Below are 16,361 nucleotides of genomic sequence, written 5' to 3' on the forward strand. Positions count from 1 at the left end.
AAGTTACACCTTTTGAATGCAATTACTGAAATAAATCAAGTTTTTCAAAATATTCTAATTTACTGGCTTTTACCTGTACATACAGCAGCTGACAGGCTCCAGCACCCCCCATGACCCCGAAAGGGACAAGCGGTAGAAACATGGATGGATGGATATATATATATTAATATGTATATATATATTAATATGTATATATGTATATATATATATATATATATATATATATATTATTTTTTTTATTTTTATTTTTTTATTGCTGCTTTTATTCATTTATTAGATGCCTTGTACTGAATATGCGCAAGTGCTCTTTTTTAATATTATGTGATAATGCCTTTTGTACTGTATTTTGTTTATTTTATGTACTGTATGTGATTGTATGTCGACGTGGACGTTAGAGTCTGCAATAATGCTTGATTGATTGATATAACGTGTGACATTGTTGTGTGTTTAACACAATCTTGTTAATATGATTCTAACATTTACAGATTAGATATTTTAGATTGGTGCTTTTTACAGTCAAGTATGTGCAGTAATATACAACATTGTACTTTTATTTAAAAATGAACGCAACGATTTGACTGAAAAGGTGAAAATAAACAGTACAAAACATATACAATAAAACATTCTTTTTGTGTATTGATATTCCTAATTCATCTTTATACTCATTCATAATAGTGTTTTTATGTAGTTTTTTTTTTTAGATAATGAATTGTTACATTTTTTTTTTTTTATGGTAAATGATTCCATAGATGAACCTCTTTATATGATATACATATACTTGTTTCACATGTGTTCATACCTTTGCTTTTGAGTACACATAATATCCCTCTTCGTTCATATTTACTGGTTCACATCTGAAAAATATGTACATTAGCTGAAAGAAGATGGCAGAATTATTTCTGGAAGGTTATGACTGAGGCATTTGTTTTTGAGAATCTTCATTTGTGAATAAATAAAAAACTACCAGTGACAATTATTTTCATATTGTTTTCACTTTCTTATAATCCCCCAAAATATACATTTCAGAAAACATGGGCACGTTTCGAATGTTAGGGAAATGCCAATAACGTACATCATCCCACATAACTTTACTTCATATGCATTCATCAAATAAATGTACGGTTGATTCTATGTCCCCATCACAGAAAGTGTCGTCTTCAATCGCAACGAGTCTTAAAACATACTTGCCAACCTTGAGACCTCCAATTTCGGGAGGTGGGTGTGGGGGGCGTGGTTGGGGCGGGGGCGTGGTTAAGAGGGGAGGCGTATATTTACAGCTAGAATTCACCAAGTCAAGTATTTCATATATATATATATATATATATATATATATATATATATATATATATATATATATATATATATATATATATATATATATATATATATATATATATATATATATCCCCGCGACCCCGAAGGGAATAAGCGGTGGAAAATGGATGGATGCATGGATGGATATATATATATATATATATATATATATATATATATATATATATATATATATATATATATATATATATATATATCCCCGCGACCCCGAAGGGAAGAAGCGGTGGAAAATGGATGGATGCATGGATGGATATATATATATATATATATATATAAATAAAAGAAATACTTGCATTTCAGTGTTCATTTATTTACACATATACACACACATAACACTCATCTACTCATTGTTGAGTTAAGGGTTGAATTGTCCATCCTTGTTCTATTCTCTTGTCACTATCTTTCTAACCATGCTGAACACCCTCTCTGATGATGCATTGCTGTGTGGCACGCACAAAAGTGCTTTCATCAAATGCACTAGATGGCAGTATTGTCCTGTTTAAGAGTGTCACAACATTGCTGTTTACGGCAGACGGACTGCTTTACTGTAGACGTTCTTTATATTGTGGGAAAGCGGACTCAGCTCCGCATGGAGCTGGAGGGGGCGTGGCCTCCAGCTCCGCCTGAATTTCGGGAGATTTTCGGGAGAAAATTTGTCCCGGGAGGTTTTCGGGAGAGGCGCTGAATTTCGGGAGTCTCCCGGAAAATCCGGGAGGGTTGGCAAGTATGCTTAAAAACATGTTTAAAGAGTACATTCCTGTTTTTCAAATGAACTTTGTTTGCCTTTGGAGAAATGGAAGTTTTAGGCATTTTGTATAATTATTTTTGATTTTGTTCCAGGGAAAATAGGAATCGAGTTAGAATTTGATCTAAAAGGGAAAAAAAGCCTTTAGCAAAGAATTGTCAAATGTTAGAGTTGGAAAGTTTGATGTGTGTTATATTGTGGTCACCTACCAAAAGCCCAGAGAGTTCTCTAGTCAGCTGTATTTAGAATATTTCAAGGTAAAGCCTTTATCATTTTTTAATGAGTTTTGTTCTATTAACAATAACATCTTTATCAAATAAAATACCTCTATAATTTACTTATAAAGTAAAAGTCACAAAAGCACTCGTCACGGGATTTTCCTAATTCTGTCCTATGGCCGACACCACATAGTAAAGTAGAGTGGGTGGCGGTATGAACCCAAGAGTAACAACAACAATGATAAAAAAAAAAGTTGCCTGGTTTTCTCGCGAGATTTGACAGCACTGCGCGTGAACGGAAAAGACCAGGAAACGGCAAGATGGCGTTCGACGGAGAAGACTTGTTGTGGTTATGATAGTACTTTGTTCTTAATCCGTACGTACATGTACACATATATGCTGTTTGATAGTGCAAACTTCGTTAATATTTGTTTGTGTCGGATAAATTAGTCTGAGCGCACTTTGACGCTCCTCGTGCTTAGCGTGTTAGCTGCTAACAAAGAGAGACGGAAGTGATGAAAACACATCGCTACGCAGAGATCAAGTGTGAGTGTAAAGTGTTGTGATTGTGTGGAAATGTGCGAGAGAACGTTAGCAGAGTACGAGGAGGAACTACTGGACGCTGTTTTCGAAGAATTTGAAGTTTTGTCACAAAGAACAGGTTTGTTTACTTACACTATCTCGTCCAAAAGTATTTGGCCACCTGCCTTGACTCACATATGAACTTCATCATCATTTCTTTGTATTCCTTTCATGAAAATGCATACATACGCACTTTCATTGTTTGTTGTTTCTTATACATTTCCATGATCAGAAAGGAGCAGATGGAACAATACTATTCTTATATTTATCTGCCCCCTTTTTAACACAAATTATTTTAGATGACCTTATAACTGTTCCTTCCACCAACACCCGAACTCCAACATACTTTTTAATTTTCGTTTAAGCATTTTCACAATGACACGTCCAATCAAAATCAAAAATCAGTTTGATATAATTCCAGTTGTCTCTTTTTGTAACTCTTTTTAAATTCAAAGATATACTTGCAACTTTTTAAGTCTTTCTCTAGAGCACTGGTTCTTAAAGGGGAACATTATCATCAGACGTATGTAAGCGTCAATATATACCTTGATGTTGCAGAAAAAAGACCATATATTTTTTTAACCGATTTCCAAACTCTAAATGGGTGAAATTTGGCGAATTAAACGCCTTTCTAGTATTCGCTCGGGAAGCAATCCGCCATTTTCTAGAACACCGAGTCAAATCAGCTCTGTTATTTTCCGTTTTTTCGACTGTTTTCCGTACCTTGGAGACATCATGCCTCGTCGGTGTGTTGTCGGAGGGTGTAACAACACCAACAGGGACGGATTCAAGTTGCACCAGTGGCCCAAAGATGCGAAAGTGGCAAGAAATTGGACGTTTGTTCCGCACACTTTACCGACGAAAGCTATGCTACGACAGAGATGGCAAGAATGTGTGGATATCCTGCGACACTCAAAGCAGATGCATTTCCAACGATAAAGTCAAAGAAATCTGCCGCCAGACCCCCATTGAATCTGCCGGAGTGTGTGAGCAATTCGGGGACAAAGGTCCTCGGTAGCACGGCAAGCAAGGCGGCAGTTTGTTCCCGCAGACGAGCGAGCTAAACCCCCTGGATGTCTTGGCTCACACCGTCCCTTATGCCACTGAAGATGATCAATGAGAATTTTAGTGGCATTTACTGTAACCAAATACAAGTGTGTCCCTGACCTGTGGAACTTGCTGGTGAAATCCAAACATAAATTGTCAGAAGAAACTATGAATGTCCTCATTCATCCAGGTCATTGTAATCTCAGGGCATTCAATAGTTTACAAATGGATTGTTTGGGTTGTCCTCAAACACACACCACTGTGCTTTCAATGATTCCTAAAAGACTACAATTTAGCCTCCAACAAATAACAGGAATTCTGTGACCAAAATACCATTTGTTTACAACTGAATGGAATCTTACGTGGGGGATTCCGACTATTTTGGACTGGTAGTAGTCGATCCACAGCGATGGTTCTGCCACACAATCCCTCAATGCTAACGAGGGTAAATTACACTTCAACGACTGTTTGAAAAAGTAGATGCATAGGCAGGTCTGTCAGCCGAAATAGCTCAGTTGGGAGAGCGTTAGACTGAAGATATAAAGGTCCCTGGTTCAATCCCGGGTTTCGGCATATTGCGCCTTTACAGGTGAGAATTTTTTGGCATTTACTGTAACCAAATAAAAGTGTGTCCCTGACCTGTGGAACTTGCTGGTGAAATCCAAACATAAATTGTCAAAAGAAACTATGAATGTCCTAATTCATCCAGGTCATTGTAATCTCAGGGCATTCAAAGGTTTACAAATGGATTGTTTGGGTTGTCCTCAAACATAGACCACTGTCCTTTCAATGATTCCTAAAAGACTCTGCAATTTAGCCTCCAACAAATAACAGGAGTTCTGTGACCAAAATACCATTTGTTTACAACTGAATGGAATCTTACGTGGGGGATTCCGACTATTTTGGACTGGTAGTAGTCGATCCACAGCGATGGTTCTGCTACACAATACCTCAATGCTAACGAGGGTAAATTACACTTCAACGACTGTTTGAAAAAGTGGATGCATAGGAGAGTATTTCAGCCGAAATATCTCAGTTGGGAGAGCGTTAGACTGAAGATCTAAAGGTCCCGGGTTTCGGCACATTATGCCTTTACAGGTGAGAATTTTGTGGCATTTAACCAAATAAAAGTGTTTCCCTGACCTGTGGAACGTGCTGGTGAAATCCAAACATAAATGGTCAAAGAGACTATGAATGTCCTCATTCATCCAGGTCATTGTAATCTCAGGGCATTCAATGGATCGCAACTGGATTGTTTGATTTGTCCTCAAACACAAACCACTGTGCTTTCTATGCTTCCTAAAAGACTCTGCAATTTAGCCTCCAACATGACCAGAATACCATTTGTTTACAACTGAATGGAATCTTACGTGGGGGATTCCGACTATTTTGGATTGGTAGCAGTCGATCCACAGCGATGGTTCTGCCACACAATACCTCAATACTAACGAGGGTAAATTACACTTCAACGACTGTTTGAAAGAGTGGACGCATAGTGTGATCTGTCAGCCGGAATAGCTCAGTTGGGAGAGCGTTAGACTGAAGATCTAAAGGTCCCTGGTTCAATCCCGGGTTTCGGCACATTATTCCTTTACAGGTGAGAATTTTGTGGCATTTAAACAAATAAAAGTGTTTCCCTGACCCGTGGAACGTGCTGGTGAAATCTGAGCATAAATTGTCACAGAGAATATGAATGTTTTATTTGGATGCATAGGGTGGTGTGTCAGCCGAAATAGCTCAGTTGGGAGAGCGTTAGACTGAAGATCTAACGGTCCCTGGTTCAATCCCGGGTTTCGGCAAATTACGCCTTTACAGGTGAGAACTTTGTGGCATTTAACCAAATAAAAGTGTGTCCCTGACCTGTGGAACTTGCTGGTGAAATCCGAACATAAATTGTCACAGAGAATGTGAATGTCCTCGTTCAGCCAGGTCATTGTAATCTCAGGGCATTCAATGGATCGCAACTGGATTGTTTGGTTTGTCCTCAAACATAGACCACTGTCCTTTCAATGATTCCTAAAAGACTCTGCAATTTAGCCTCCGACATGACCAGAATGCCATTTGTTTACAAATGAATGAAATCTTACGTGGGGGAGTCCGACTATTTTGGATTGGTAGTAGTCGATCCACAGCGATGGTTCTGCCACACAATACCTCAATACTAACGAGGGTAAATTACACTTCAACGACTGTTTGAAAAAGTGGATGCATAGGTTGGTGTGTCAGCCGAAATAGCTCAGTTGGGAGAGCGTTAGACTGAAGATCTAAAGGTCCCTGGTTCAATCCCGGGTTTCGGCAAATTACTCCTTTACAGGTGAGAATATTGTGGCATTTAACCAAAAAAAAAGTGTGTACCTGACCTGTGGAACTTGCTGGTGAAATCTGAACATAAATTGTCACAGAGACTATGAATGTCCTCATTCATCCAGGTCATTGTAATCTCAGGGCATTCAATGGCTCGCAACTGGATTGTTTGGTTTGTCCTCAAACATAGACCACTGTCCTTTCAATGATTCCTAAAAGATTCTGCAATTTAGCCTCCAACATGACCAGAATGCCATTTGTTTTCAACTGAATGAAATCTTATGTGGGGGAGTCCGACTCTTTTGGATTGGTAGTAGTCGATCCACAGCGATGGTTCTGCCACACAATACCTCAATACTAACGAGGGTAAATTAAACTTCAACGACTGTTTGAAAAAGTGGATGCATAGGCTGGTAGGTCAGCCGAAATAGCTCAGTTGGGAGAGCGTTAGACTGAAGATCTAAAGGTCCCTGGTTCAATCCCGGGTTTCGGCAAATTATGCCTTTACAGGTGATAATTTTGTGGCATTGACTGTAACCAAATAAAAGGGTGTCCCTGACCTGTGGAACTTGCTGGTGAAATGCAAACATAAATTGTCAAAATAAACAATGAATGTCCTCATTCATCCAGGTCATTGTAATCTCAGGGCATTCAATGGATCGCAACTGGATTCTTTGGTTTGTCCTCAAACATAGACCACTGTCTTTTCAATGATTCCCTAAAAACTCTGCAATTTAGCCTCCAACATGACCAGAATGCCATTTGTTTACAACTGAATGAAATCTTACGTGGGGGAGTCCGACTCTTTTGGATTGGTAGTAGTCGATCCACAGCGATGGTTCTGCCACACAATACCTCAATACTAACGAGGTTAAATTACACTTCAACGACTGTTGGAAAAAGTGGATGCATAGGAGAGTATTTCAGCCGAAATAGCTCAGTTGGGAGAGCGTTAGACTGAAGATCTAAAGGTCCCTGGTTCAATCCCGGGTTTCGGCAAATTACGCCTTTACAGGTGAGAACTTTGTGGCATTTAACCAAATAAAAGTGTGTCCCTGACCTGTGGAACTTGCTGGTGAAATCCGAACATAAATTGTCACAGAGAATGTGAATGTCCTCGTTCAGCCAGGTCATTGTAATCTCAGGGCATTCAATGGATCGCAACTGGATTGTTTGGTTTGTCCTCAAACATAGACCACTGTCCTTTCAATGATTCCTAAAAGACTCTGCAATTTAGCCTCCAACATGACCAGAATGCCATTTGTTTACAAATGAATGAAATCTTACGTGGGGGAGTCCGACTATTTTGGATTGGTAGTAGTCGATCCACAGCGATGGTTCTGCCACACAATACCTCAATACTAACGAGGGTAAATTACACTTCAACGACTGTTTGAAAAAGTGGATGCATAGGTTGGTGTGTCAGCCGAAATAGCTCAGTTGGGAGAGCGTTAGACTGAAGATCTAAAGGTCCCTGGTTCAATCCCGGGTTTCGGCAAATTACTCCTTTACAGGTGAGAATATTGTGGCATTTAACCAAAAAAAAAGTGTGTACCTGACCTGTGGAACTTGCTGGTGAAATCTGAACATAAATTGTCACAGAGACTATGAATGTCCTCATTCATCCAGGTCATTGTAATCTCAGGGCATTCAATGGATCGCAACTGGATTGTTTGGTTTGTCCTCAAACATAGACCACTGTCCTTTCAATGATTCCTAAAAGATTCTGCAATTTAGCCTCCAACATGACCAGAATGCCATTTGTTTTCAACTGAATGAAATCTTATGTGGGGGAGTCCGACTCTTTTGGATTGGTAGTAGTCGATCCACAGCGATGGTTCTGCCACACAATACCTCAATACTAACGAGGGTAAATTAAACTTCAACGACTGTTTGAAAAAGTGGATGCATAGGCTGGTAGGTCAGCCGAAATAGCTCAGTTGGGAGAGCGTTAGACTGAAGATCTAAAGGTCCCTGGTTCAATCCCGGGTTTCGGCAAATTATGCCTTTACAGGTGATAATTTTGTGGCATTGACTGTAACCAAATAAAAGGGTGTCCCTGACCTGTGGAACTTGCTGGTGAAATGCAAACATAAATTGTCAAAATAAACAATGAATGTCCTCATTCATCCAGGTCATTGTAATCTCAGGGCATTCAATGGATCGCAACTGGATTCTTTGGTTTGTCCTCAAACATAGACCACTGTCTTTTCAATGATTCCCTAAAAACTCTGCAATTTAGCCTCCAACATGACCAGAATGCCATTTGTTTACAACTGAATGAAATCTTACGTGGGGGAGTCCGACTCTTTTGGATTGGTAGTAGTCGATCCACAGCGATGGTTCTGCCACACAATACCTCAATACTAACGAGGTTAAATTACACTTCAACGACTGTTGGAAAAAGTGGATGCATAGGAGAGTATTTCAGCCGAAATAGCTCAGTTGGGAGAGCGTTAGACTGAAGATCTAAAGGTCCCTGGTTCAATCCCGGGTTTCGGCAAATTACGCCTTTACAGGTGAGAATTTTGTGGCATTTAACCAAATAAAAGTGTGTCCCTGACCTGTGAACTTGCTGGTGAAATCTGAACATAAATTTTCACAGAGACTATGAATGTCCTTATTCATCCAGGTCATTGTAATCTCAGGGCATTCAATGGATCGCAACTGGATTGTTTGGTTTGTCCTCAAACATAGACCACTGTCCTTTCAATGCTTCCTAAAAGACTCTGCAATTTAGCCTCCAACATGACCAGAATGCCATTTGTTTACAACTGAATGGAATCTTACGTGGGGGATTCTGACTATTTTGGATTGGTAGTAGTCGATCCACAGCGATGGTTCTGCCACACAATACCTCAATACTAACGAGGGTAAATTACACTTCAACGACTGTTTGAAAGAGAGAATTTTGTGGCATTTAACCAAATAAAAGTGTTTCCCTGACCCGTGGAACGTGCTGGTGAAATCTGAGCATAAATTGTCACAGAGAATATGAATGTTTTATTTGGATGCATAGGGTGATGTGTCAGCCGAAATAGCTCAGTTGGGAGAGCGTTAGACTGAAGATCTAAAGGTCCCTGGTTCAATCCCGGGTTTCAGCAAATTAAGCCTTTACAGGTGAGATTTTTGTGGCATTTAACCAAAAACAAGTGTGTCCCTGACCTGTGGAACTTGCTGGTGAAATCCGAACATAAATTGTCACAGAGAATATGAATGTCCTCGTTCAGCCAGGTCATTGTAATCTCAGGGCATTCAATGGATCGCAACTGGATTGTTTGGTTTGTCCTCAAACATAGACCACTGTCCTTTCAATGATTCCTAAAAGACTCTGCAATTTAGCCTCCAACATGACCAGAATGCCATTTGTTTACAAATGAATGAAATCTTACGTGGGGGAAATGAATGAAATCTTACGTGGGGGAGTCCGACTATATTGGATTGGTAGTAGTCGATCCACAGCGATGGTTCTGCCACACAATTCCTCAATACTAACGAGGGTAAATTACACTTCAACGACTGTTTGAAAAAGTGGATGCATAGGGTGGTGTGTCAGCCGAAATAGCTTAGTTGGGAGAGCGTTAGACTGAAGATCTAAAGGTCCCTGGTTCAATCCCGGGTTTCGGCAAATTACGCCTTTACAGGTGAGAATTTTGTGGCATTTAGCCAAATAAAAGTGTGTCCCTGACCTGTGAACTTGCTGGTGAAATCTGAACATAAATTTTCACAGAGACTATGAATGTCCTCATTCATCCAGGTCATTGTAATCTCAGGGCATTCAATGGATCGCAACTGGATTGTTTGGTTTGTCCTCAAACATAGACCACTGTCCTTTCAATGATTCCTAAAAGATTCTGCAATTTAGCCTCCAACATGACCAGAATGCCATTTGTTTACAACTGAATGAAATCTTATGTGGGGGAGTCCGACTCTTTTGGATTGGTAGTAGTCGATCCACAGCGATGGTTCTGCCACACAATACCTCAATACTAACGAGTTTAAATTACACTTCAACGACTGTTTGAAAAAGTGGATGCATAGGAGAGTATTTCAGCCGAAATAGCTCAGTTGGGAGAGCGTTAGACTGAAGATCTAAAGGTCCCTGGTTCAATCCCGGGTTTCGGCAAATGATGCCTTTACAGGTGATAATTTTGTGGCATTTACTGTAACCAAATAAAAGGGTGTCCCTGACCTGTGGAACTTGCTGGTGAAATGCAAACATAAATTGTCAAAATAAACAATGAATGTCCTCATTCATCCAGGTCATTGTAATCTCAGGGCATTCAATGGATCGCAACTGGATTCTTTGGTTTGTCCTCAAACATAGACCACTGTCTTTTCAATGATTCCCTAAAAACTCTGCAATTTAGCCTCCAACATGACCAGAATGCCATTTGTTTACAACTGAATGAAATCTTACGTGGGGGAGTCCGACTCTTTTGGATTGGTAGTAGTCGATCCACAGCGATGGTTCTGCCACACAATACCTCAATACTAACGAGGTTAAATTACACTTCAACGACTGTTTGAAAAAGTGGATGCATAGGAGAGTATTTCAGCCGAAATAGCTCAGTTGGGAGAGCGTTAGACTGAAGATCTTAAGGTCCCTGGTTCAATCCCGGGTTTCGGCAAATTACTCCTTTACAGGTGAGAATTTTGTGGCAATTTAACCAAAAAAAAAGTGTGTCCCTGACCTGTGGAACTTGCTGGTGAAATCTGAACATAAATTGTCACAGAGAATATGAATGTTTTATTTGGATGCATAGGATGGTGTGTCAGCCGAAATAGCTCAGTTGGGAGAGCGTTAGACTGAAGATCTAAAGGTCCCTGGTTCAATCCCGGGTTTCGGCAAATTACGCCTTTACAGGTGAGAATTTTGTGGCATTTAACCAAAAAAAAAGTGTGTCCCTGACCTGTGGAACTTGCTGGTGAAATCTGAACATAAATTTTCACAGAGACTATGAATGTCCTCATTCATCCAGGTCATTGTAATCTCAGGGCATTCAATGGATCGCAACTGGATTGTTTGGTTTGTCCTCAAACATAGACCACTGTCCTTTCAATGATTCCTAAAAGATTCTGTAATTTAGCCTCCAACATGACCAGAATGCCATTTGTTTACAACTGAATGGAATCTTACGTGGGGGATTCCGACTATTTTGGATTGGTAGTAGTCGATCCACAGCGATGGTTCTGCCACACAATACCTCAATACTAACGAGGGTAAATTACACTTCAACAACTGTTTGAAAAAGTGGATGCATAGGTTGGTGTGTCAGCCGAAATAGCTCAGTTGGGAGAGCGTTAGACTGAAGATCTAAAGGTCCCGGGTTTCGGCAAATTACTCTTTTACAGGTGAGAATATTGTGGCATTTAACCAAAAAAAAGTGTGTACCTGACCTGTGGAACTTGCTGGTGAAATCTGAACATAAATTGTCACAGAGACTATGAATGTCCTCATTCATCCAGGTCATTGTAATCTCAGGGCATTCAATGGATCGCAACTGGATTGTTTGGTTTGTCCTCAAACCTAGACCACTGTCCTTTCAATGATTCCTAAAAGATTCTGCAATTTAGCCTCCAACATGACCAGAATGCCATTTGTTTTCAACTGAATGAAATCTTATGTGGGGGAGTCCGACTCTTTTGGATTGGTAGTAGTCGATCCACAGCGATGGTTCTGCCACACAATACCTCAATACTAACGAGGGTAAATTAAACTTCAACGACTGTTTGAAAAAGTGGATGCATAGGCTGGTAGGTCAGCCGAAATAGCTCAGTTGGGAGAGCGTTAGACTGAAGATCTAAAGGTCCCTGGTTCAATCCCGGGTTTCGGCAAATTACTCTTTTACAGGTGAGAATATTGTGGCATTTACTGTAACCAAATAAAAGGGTGTCCCTGACCTGTGGAACTTGCTGGTGAAATGCAAACATAAATTGTCAAAATAAACAATGAATGTCCTCATTCATCCAGGTCATTGTAATCTCAGGGCATTCAATGGATCGCAACTGGATTCTTTGGTTTGTCCTCAAACATAGACCACTGTCTTTTCAATGATTCCCTAAAATCTCTGCAATTTAGCCTCCAACATGACCAGAATGCCATTTGTTTACAACTGAATGAAATCTTACGTGGGGGAGTCCGACTCTTTTGGATTGGTAGTAGTCGATCCACAGCGATGGTTCTGCCACACAATACCTCAATACTAACGAGGGTAAATTACACTTCAACGACTGTTTGAAAAAGTGGATGCATAGGAGAGTATTTCAGCCGAAATAGCTCAGTTGGGAGAGCGTTAGACTGAAGATCTAAAGGTCCCTGGTTCAATCCCGGGTTTCGGCAAATTACTCCTTTACAGGTGAGAATTTTGTGGCAATTTAACCAAAAAAAAAGTGTGTCCCTGACCTGTGGAACTTGCTGGTGAAATCTGAACATAAATTGTCACAGAGAATATGAATGTTTTATTTGGATGCATAGGGTGGTGTGTCAGCCGAAATAGCTCAGTTGGGAGAGCGTTAGACTGAAGATCTAAAGGTCCCTGGTTCAATCCCGGGTTTCGGCAAATTACGCCTTTACAGGTGAGAATTTTGTGGCATTTAACCAAAAAAAAAGTGTGTCCCTGACCTGTGGAACTTGCTGGTGAAATCTGAACATAAATTTTCACAGAGACTATGAATGTCCTCATTCATCCAGGTCATTGTAATCTCAGGGCATTCAATGGATCGCAACTGGATTGTTTGGTTTGTCCTCAAACCTAGACCACTGTCCTTTCAATGATTCCTAAAAGATTCTGCAATTTAGCCTCCAACATGACCAGAATGCCATTTGTTTACAACTGAATGAAATCTTACGTGGGGGATTCCGACTATTTTGGATTGGTAGTAGTCGATCCACAGCGATGGTTCTGCCACACAATACCTCAATACTAACGAGGGTAAATTAAACTTCAACGACTGTTTGAAAAAGTGGATGCATAGGCTGGTAGGTCAGCCGAAATAGCTCAGTTGGGAGAGCGTTAGACTGAAGATCTAAAGGTCCCTGGTTCAATCCCGGGTTTCGGCAAATTACTCTTTTACAGGTGAGAATATTGTGGCATTTACTGTAACCAAATAAAAGGGTGTCCCTGACCTGTGGAACTTGCTGGTGAAATGCAAACATAAATTGTCAAAATAAACAATGAATGTCCTCATTCATCCAGGTCATTGTAATCTCAGGGCATTCAATGGATCGCAACTGGATTCTTTGGTTTGTCCTCAAACATAGACCACTGTCTTTTCAATGATTCCCTAAAATCTCTGCAATTTAGCCTCCAACATGACCAGAATGCCATTTGTTTACAACTGAATGAAATCTTACGTGGGGGAGTCCGACTCTTTTGGATTGGTAGTAGTCGATCCACAGCGATGGTTCTGCCACACAATACCTCAATACTAACGAGGGTAAATTACACTTCAACGACTGTTTGAAAAAGTGGATGCATAGGAGAGTATTTCAGCCGAAATAGCTCAGTTGGGAGAGCGTTAGACTGAAGATCTAAAGGTCCCTGGTTCAATCCCGGGTTTCGGCAAATTACTCCTTTACAGGTGAGAATTTTGTGGCAATTTAACCAAAAAAAAAGTGTGTCCCTGACCTGTGGAACTTGCTGGTGAAATCTGAACATAAATTGTCACAGAGAATATGAATGTTTTATTTGGATGCATAGGGTGGTGTGTCAGCCGAAATAGCTCAGTTGGGAGAGCGTTAGACTGAAGATCTAAAGGTCCCTGGTTCAATCCCGGGTTTCGGCAAATTACGCCTTTACAGGTGAGAATTTTGTGGCATTTAACCAAAAAAAAAGTGTGTCCCTGACCTGTGGAACTTGCTGGTGAAATCTGAACATAAATTTTCACAGAGACTATGAATGTCCTCATTCATCCAGGTCATTGTAATCTCAGGGCATTCAATGGATCGCAACTGGATTGTTTGGTTTGTCCTCAAACCTAGACCACTGTCCTTTCAATGATTCCTAAAAGATTCTGCAATTTAGCCTCCAACATGACCAGAATGCCATTTGTTTACAACTGAATGAAATCTTACGTGGGGGATTCCGACTATTTTGGATTGGTAGTAGTCGATCCACAGCGATGGTTCTGCCACACAATACCTCAATACTAACGAGGGTAAATTACACTTCAACGACTGTTTGAAAAAGTGGATGCATAGGAGAGTATTTCAGCCGAAATAGCTCAGTTGGGAGAGCGTTAGACTGAAGATCTAAAGGTCCCTGGTTCAATCCCGGGTTTCGGCAAATTACTCCTTTACAGGTGAGAATTTTGTGGCAATTTAACCAAAAAAAAAAGTGTGTCCCTGACCTGTGGAACTTGCTGGTGAAATCTGAACATAAATTGTCACAGAGAATATGAATGTTTTATTTGGATGCATAGGGTGGTGTGTCAGCCGAAATAGCTCAGTTGGGAGAGCGTTAGACTGAAGATCTAAAGTTCCCTGGTCCAATCCCGGGTTTCGGCAAATTACGCCTTTACAGGTGAGAATTTTGTGGCATTTAACCAAATAAAAGTGTGTCCCTGACCTGTGAACTTGCTGGTGAAATCTGAACATAAATTTTCACAGAGACTATGAATGTCCTCATTCATCCAGGTCATTGTAATCTCAGGGCATTCAATGGATCGCAACTGGATTGTTTGGTTTGTCCTCAAACATAGACCACTGTCCTTTCAATGATTCCTGAAAGACTCTGCAATTTAGCCTCTAACATGACCAGAATGCCATTTGTTTACAACTGAATGGAATCTTACGTGGGGAATTCCGACTATTTTGGATTGGTAGTAGTCGATCCACAGCGATGGTTCTGCCACACAATACCTCAATACTAACGAGGTTAAATTACACTTCAACGACTGTTTGAAAAAGTGGATTCATAGGTTGGTGTGTCAGCCGAAATAGCTCAGTTGGGAGAGCGTTAGACTGAAGATCTAAAGGTCCCAGGTTCAATCCCGGGTTTCGGCAAATTACTCTTTTACAGGTGAGAATATTGTGGCATTTAACCAAAAAAAAAAGTGTGTACCTGACCTGTGGAACTTGCTGGTGAAATCTGAACATAAATTGTCACAGAGACTATGAATGTCCTCATTCATCCAGGTCATTGTAATCTCAGGGCATTCAATGGATCGCAACTGGATTGTTTGGTTTGTCCTCAAACCTAGACCACTGTCCTTTCAATGATTCCTAAAAGATTCTGCAATTTAACCTCCAACATGACCAGAATGCCATTTGTTTACAACTGAATGAAATCTTATGTGGGGGAGTCCGACTCTTTTGGATTGGTAGTAGTCGATCCACAGCGATGGTTCTGCCACACAATACCTCAATACTAACGAGGGTAAATTACACTTCAACGACTGTTTGAAAGAGTGGATGCATAGTCTGATCCGTCAGCCGAAATAGCTCAGTTGGGAGAGCGTTAGACTGAAGATCTAAAGGTCCCTTGTTCAATCCCGGTTTTCGGCAAATTATGCCTTTACAGGTGAGAATTTTGTGGCATTTAACCAAAAAAAAGTGTGTCCCTGACCTGTGGAATTTGCTGGTGAAATCTGAACATAAATTGTCACAGAGACTATGAATGTCCTCATTCATCCAGGTCATTGCAATCTCAGGGCATTCAATGGATCGCAACTGGATTGTTTGGTTTGTCCTCAAACATAGACCACTGTCCTTTCAATGATTCCTGAAAGACTCTGCAATTTAGCCTCCAACATGACCAGAATGCCATTTGTTTACAACTGAATGAAATCTTACGTGGGGGAGTCCGACTCTTTTGGATTGGTAGTAGTCGATCCACAGTGATGGTTCTGCCACACAATACCTTAATACTAACGAGGTTAAATTACACTTCAACGACTGTTTGAAAAAGTGGATGCATAAGAGAGTATTTCAGCCGAAATAGCTCAGTTGGGAGAGCGTTAGACTGAAGATCTAAAGGTCCCTGGTTCAATCCTGGGTTTTGGCACAATATTCCCTTACAGGTGAGAATTTTGTGGCATTTAACCAAATAAAAGTGTTTCCCTGACCTGTGGAACTTGCTGGTGAAATCCAAACATAAATTGTCAAAAGAAACTATGAATGTCCTCAT

General features: G+C 40.4%; 2 protein-coding genes and 25 non-coding genes across 27 annotated transcripts in view; 25 read left to right on the forward strand and 2 right to left on the reverse strand.

The window, feature by feature from the left end:
• LOC133623983 (uncharacterized) overlaps positions 1 to 16,361 on the reverse strand; it is a 185,528-nt gene that overhangs the window by 74,965 nt on the left and 94,202 nt on the right. The gene's annotated exons all lie outside the window — the stretch shown is intronic.
• The window catches only part of LOC133623984 (uncharacterized), a 75,836-nt gene that overhangs the window by 25,875 nt on the left and 33,600 nt on the right, over positions 1 to 16,361 (reverse strand). The gene's annotated exons all lie outside the window — the stretch shown is intronic.
• On the forward strand, positions 4,428 to 4,500 carry trnaf-gaa (transfer RNA phenylalanine (anticodon GAA)). Its single transcript has one exon. It is a non-coding gene; the product is annotated as a tRNA-Phe (tRNA).
• trnaf-gaa (transfer RNA phenylalanine (anticodon GAA)) lies at positions 5,436 to 5,508 on the forward strand. Its single transcript has one exon. It is a non-coding gene; the product is annotated as a tRNA-Phe (tRNA).
• Positions 5,654 to 5,726, forward strand: trnaf-gaa (transfer RNA phenylalanine (anticodon GAA)). Its single transcript has one exon. It is a non-coding gene; the product is annotated as a tRNA-Phe (tRNA).
• On the forward strand, positions 6,153 to 6,225 carry trnaf-gaa (transfer RNA phenylalanine (anticodon GAA)). Its single transcript has one exon. It is a non-coding gene; the product is annotated as a tRNA-Phe (tRNA).
• On the forward strand, positions 6,653 to 6,725 carry trnaf-gaa (transfer RNA phenylalanine (anticodon GAA)). Its single transcript has one exon. It is a non-coding gene; the product is annotated as a tRNA-Phe (tRNA).
• trnaf-gaa (transfer RNA phenylalanine (anticodon GAA)) lies at positions 7,158 to 7,230 on the forward strand. Its single transcript has one exon. It is a non-coding gene; the product is annotated as a tRNA-Phe (tRNA).
• trnaf-gaa (transfer RNA phenylalanine (anticodon GAA)) lies at positions 7,657 to 7,729 on the forward strand. The gene has a single exon. It is a non-coding gene; the product is annotated as a tRNA-Phe (tRNA).
• Positions 8,157 to 8,229, forward strand: trnaf-gaa (transfer RNA phenylalanine (anticodon GAA)). The gene has a single exon. It is a non-coding gene; the product is annotated as a tRNA-Phe (tRNA).
• trnaf-gaa (transfer RNA phenylalanine (anticodon GAA)) lies at positions 8,662 to 8,734 on the forward strand. Its single transcript has one exon. It is a non-coding gene; the product is annotated as a tRNA-Phe (tRNA).
• trnaf-gaa (transfer RNA phenylalanine (anticodon GAA)) lies at positions 9,263 to 9,335 on the forward strand. Its single transcript has one exon. It is a non-coding gene; the product is annotated as a tRNA-Phe (tRNA).
• Positions 9,787 to 9,859, forward strand: trnaf-gaa (transfer RNA phenylalanine (anticodon GAA)). The gene has a single exon. It is a non-coding gene; the product is annotated as a tRNA-Phe (tRNA).
• trnaf-gaa (transfer RNA phenylalanine (anticodon GAA)) lies at positions 10,285 to 10,357 on the forward strand. Its single transcript has one exon. It is a non-coding gene; the product is annotated as a tRNA-Phe (tRNA).
• On the forward strand, positions 10,790 to 10,862 carry trnaf-gaa (transfer RNA phenylalanine (anticodon GAA)). The gene has a single exon. It is a non-coding gene; the product is annotated as a tRNA-Phe (tRNA).
• On the forward strand, positions 11,010 to 11,082 carry trnaf-gaa (transfer RNA phenylalanine (anticodon GAA)). The gene has a single exon. It is a non-coding gene; the product is annotated as a tRNA-Phe (tRNA).
• Positions 11,997 to 12,069, forward strand: trnaf-gaa (transfer RNA phenylalanine (anticodon GAA)). Its single transcript has one exon. It is a non-coding gene; the product is annotated as a tRNA-Phe (tRNA).
• Positions 12,502 to 12,574, forward strand: trnaf-gaa (transfer RNA phenylalanine (anticodon GAA)). Its single transcript has one exon. It is a non-coding gene; the product is annotated as a tRNA-Phe (tRNA).
• On the forward strand, positions 12,722 to 12,794 carry trnaf-gaa (transfer RNA phenylalanine (anticodon GAA)). Its single transcript has one exon. It is a non-coding gene; the product is annotated as a tRNA-Phe (tRNA).
• trnaf-gaa (transfer RNA phenylalanine (anticodon GAA)) lies at positions 13,222 to 13,294 on the forward strand. Its single transcript has one exon. It is a non-coding gene; the product is annotated as a tRNA-Phe (tRNA).
• Positions 13,727 to 13,799, forward strand: trnaf-gaa (transfer RNA phenylalanine (anticodon GAA)). The gene has a single exon. It is a non-coding gene; the product is annotated as a tRNA-Phe (tRNA).
• On the forward strand, positions 13,947 to 14,019 carry trnaf-gaa (transfer RNA phenylalanine (anticodon GAA)). Its single transcript has one exon. It is a non-coding gene; the product is annotated as a tRNA-Phe (tRNA).
• trnaf-gaa (transfer RNA phenylalanine (anticodon GAA)) lies at positions 14,447 to 14,519 on the forward strand. Its single transcript has one exon. It is a non-coding gene; the product is annotated as a tRNA-Phe (tRNA).
• Positions 14,668 to 14,740, forward strand: trnaf-gaa (transfer RNA phenylalanine (anticodon GAA)). Its single transcript has one exon. It is a non-coding gene; the product is annotated as a tRNA-Phe (tRNA).
• On the forward strand, positions 15,166 to 15,238 carry trnaf-gaa (transfer RNA phenylalanine (anticodon GAA)). Its single transcript has one exon. It is a non-coding gene; the product is annotated as a tRNA-Phe (tRNA).
• trnaf-gaa (transfer RNA phenylalanine (anticodon GAA)) lies at positions 15,667 to 15,739 on the forward strand. The gene has a single exon. It is a non-coding gene; the product is annotated as a tRNA-Phe (tRNA).
• trnaf-gaa (transfer RNA phenylalanine (anticodon GAA)) lies at positions 16,166 to 16,238 on the forward strand. Its single transcript has one exon. It is a non-coding gene; the product is annotated as a tRNA-Phe (tRNA).

Source organism: Nerophis lumbriciformis, linkage group LG26 (assembly GCF_033978685.3).
Source record: "Nerophis lumbriciformis linkage group LG26, RoL_Nlum_v2.1, whole genome shotgun sequence".
NCBI classification, from domain to species: Eukaryota; Metazoa; Chordata; class Actinopteri; order Syngnathiformes; family Syngnathidae; genus Nerophis; species Nerophis lumbriciformis.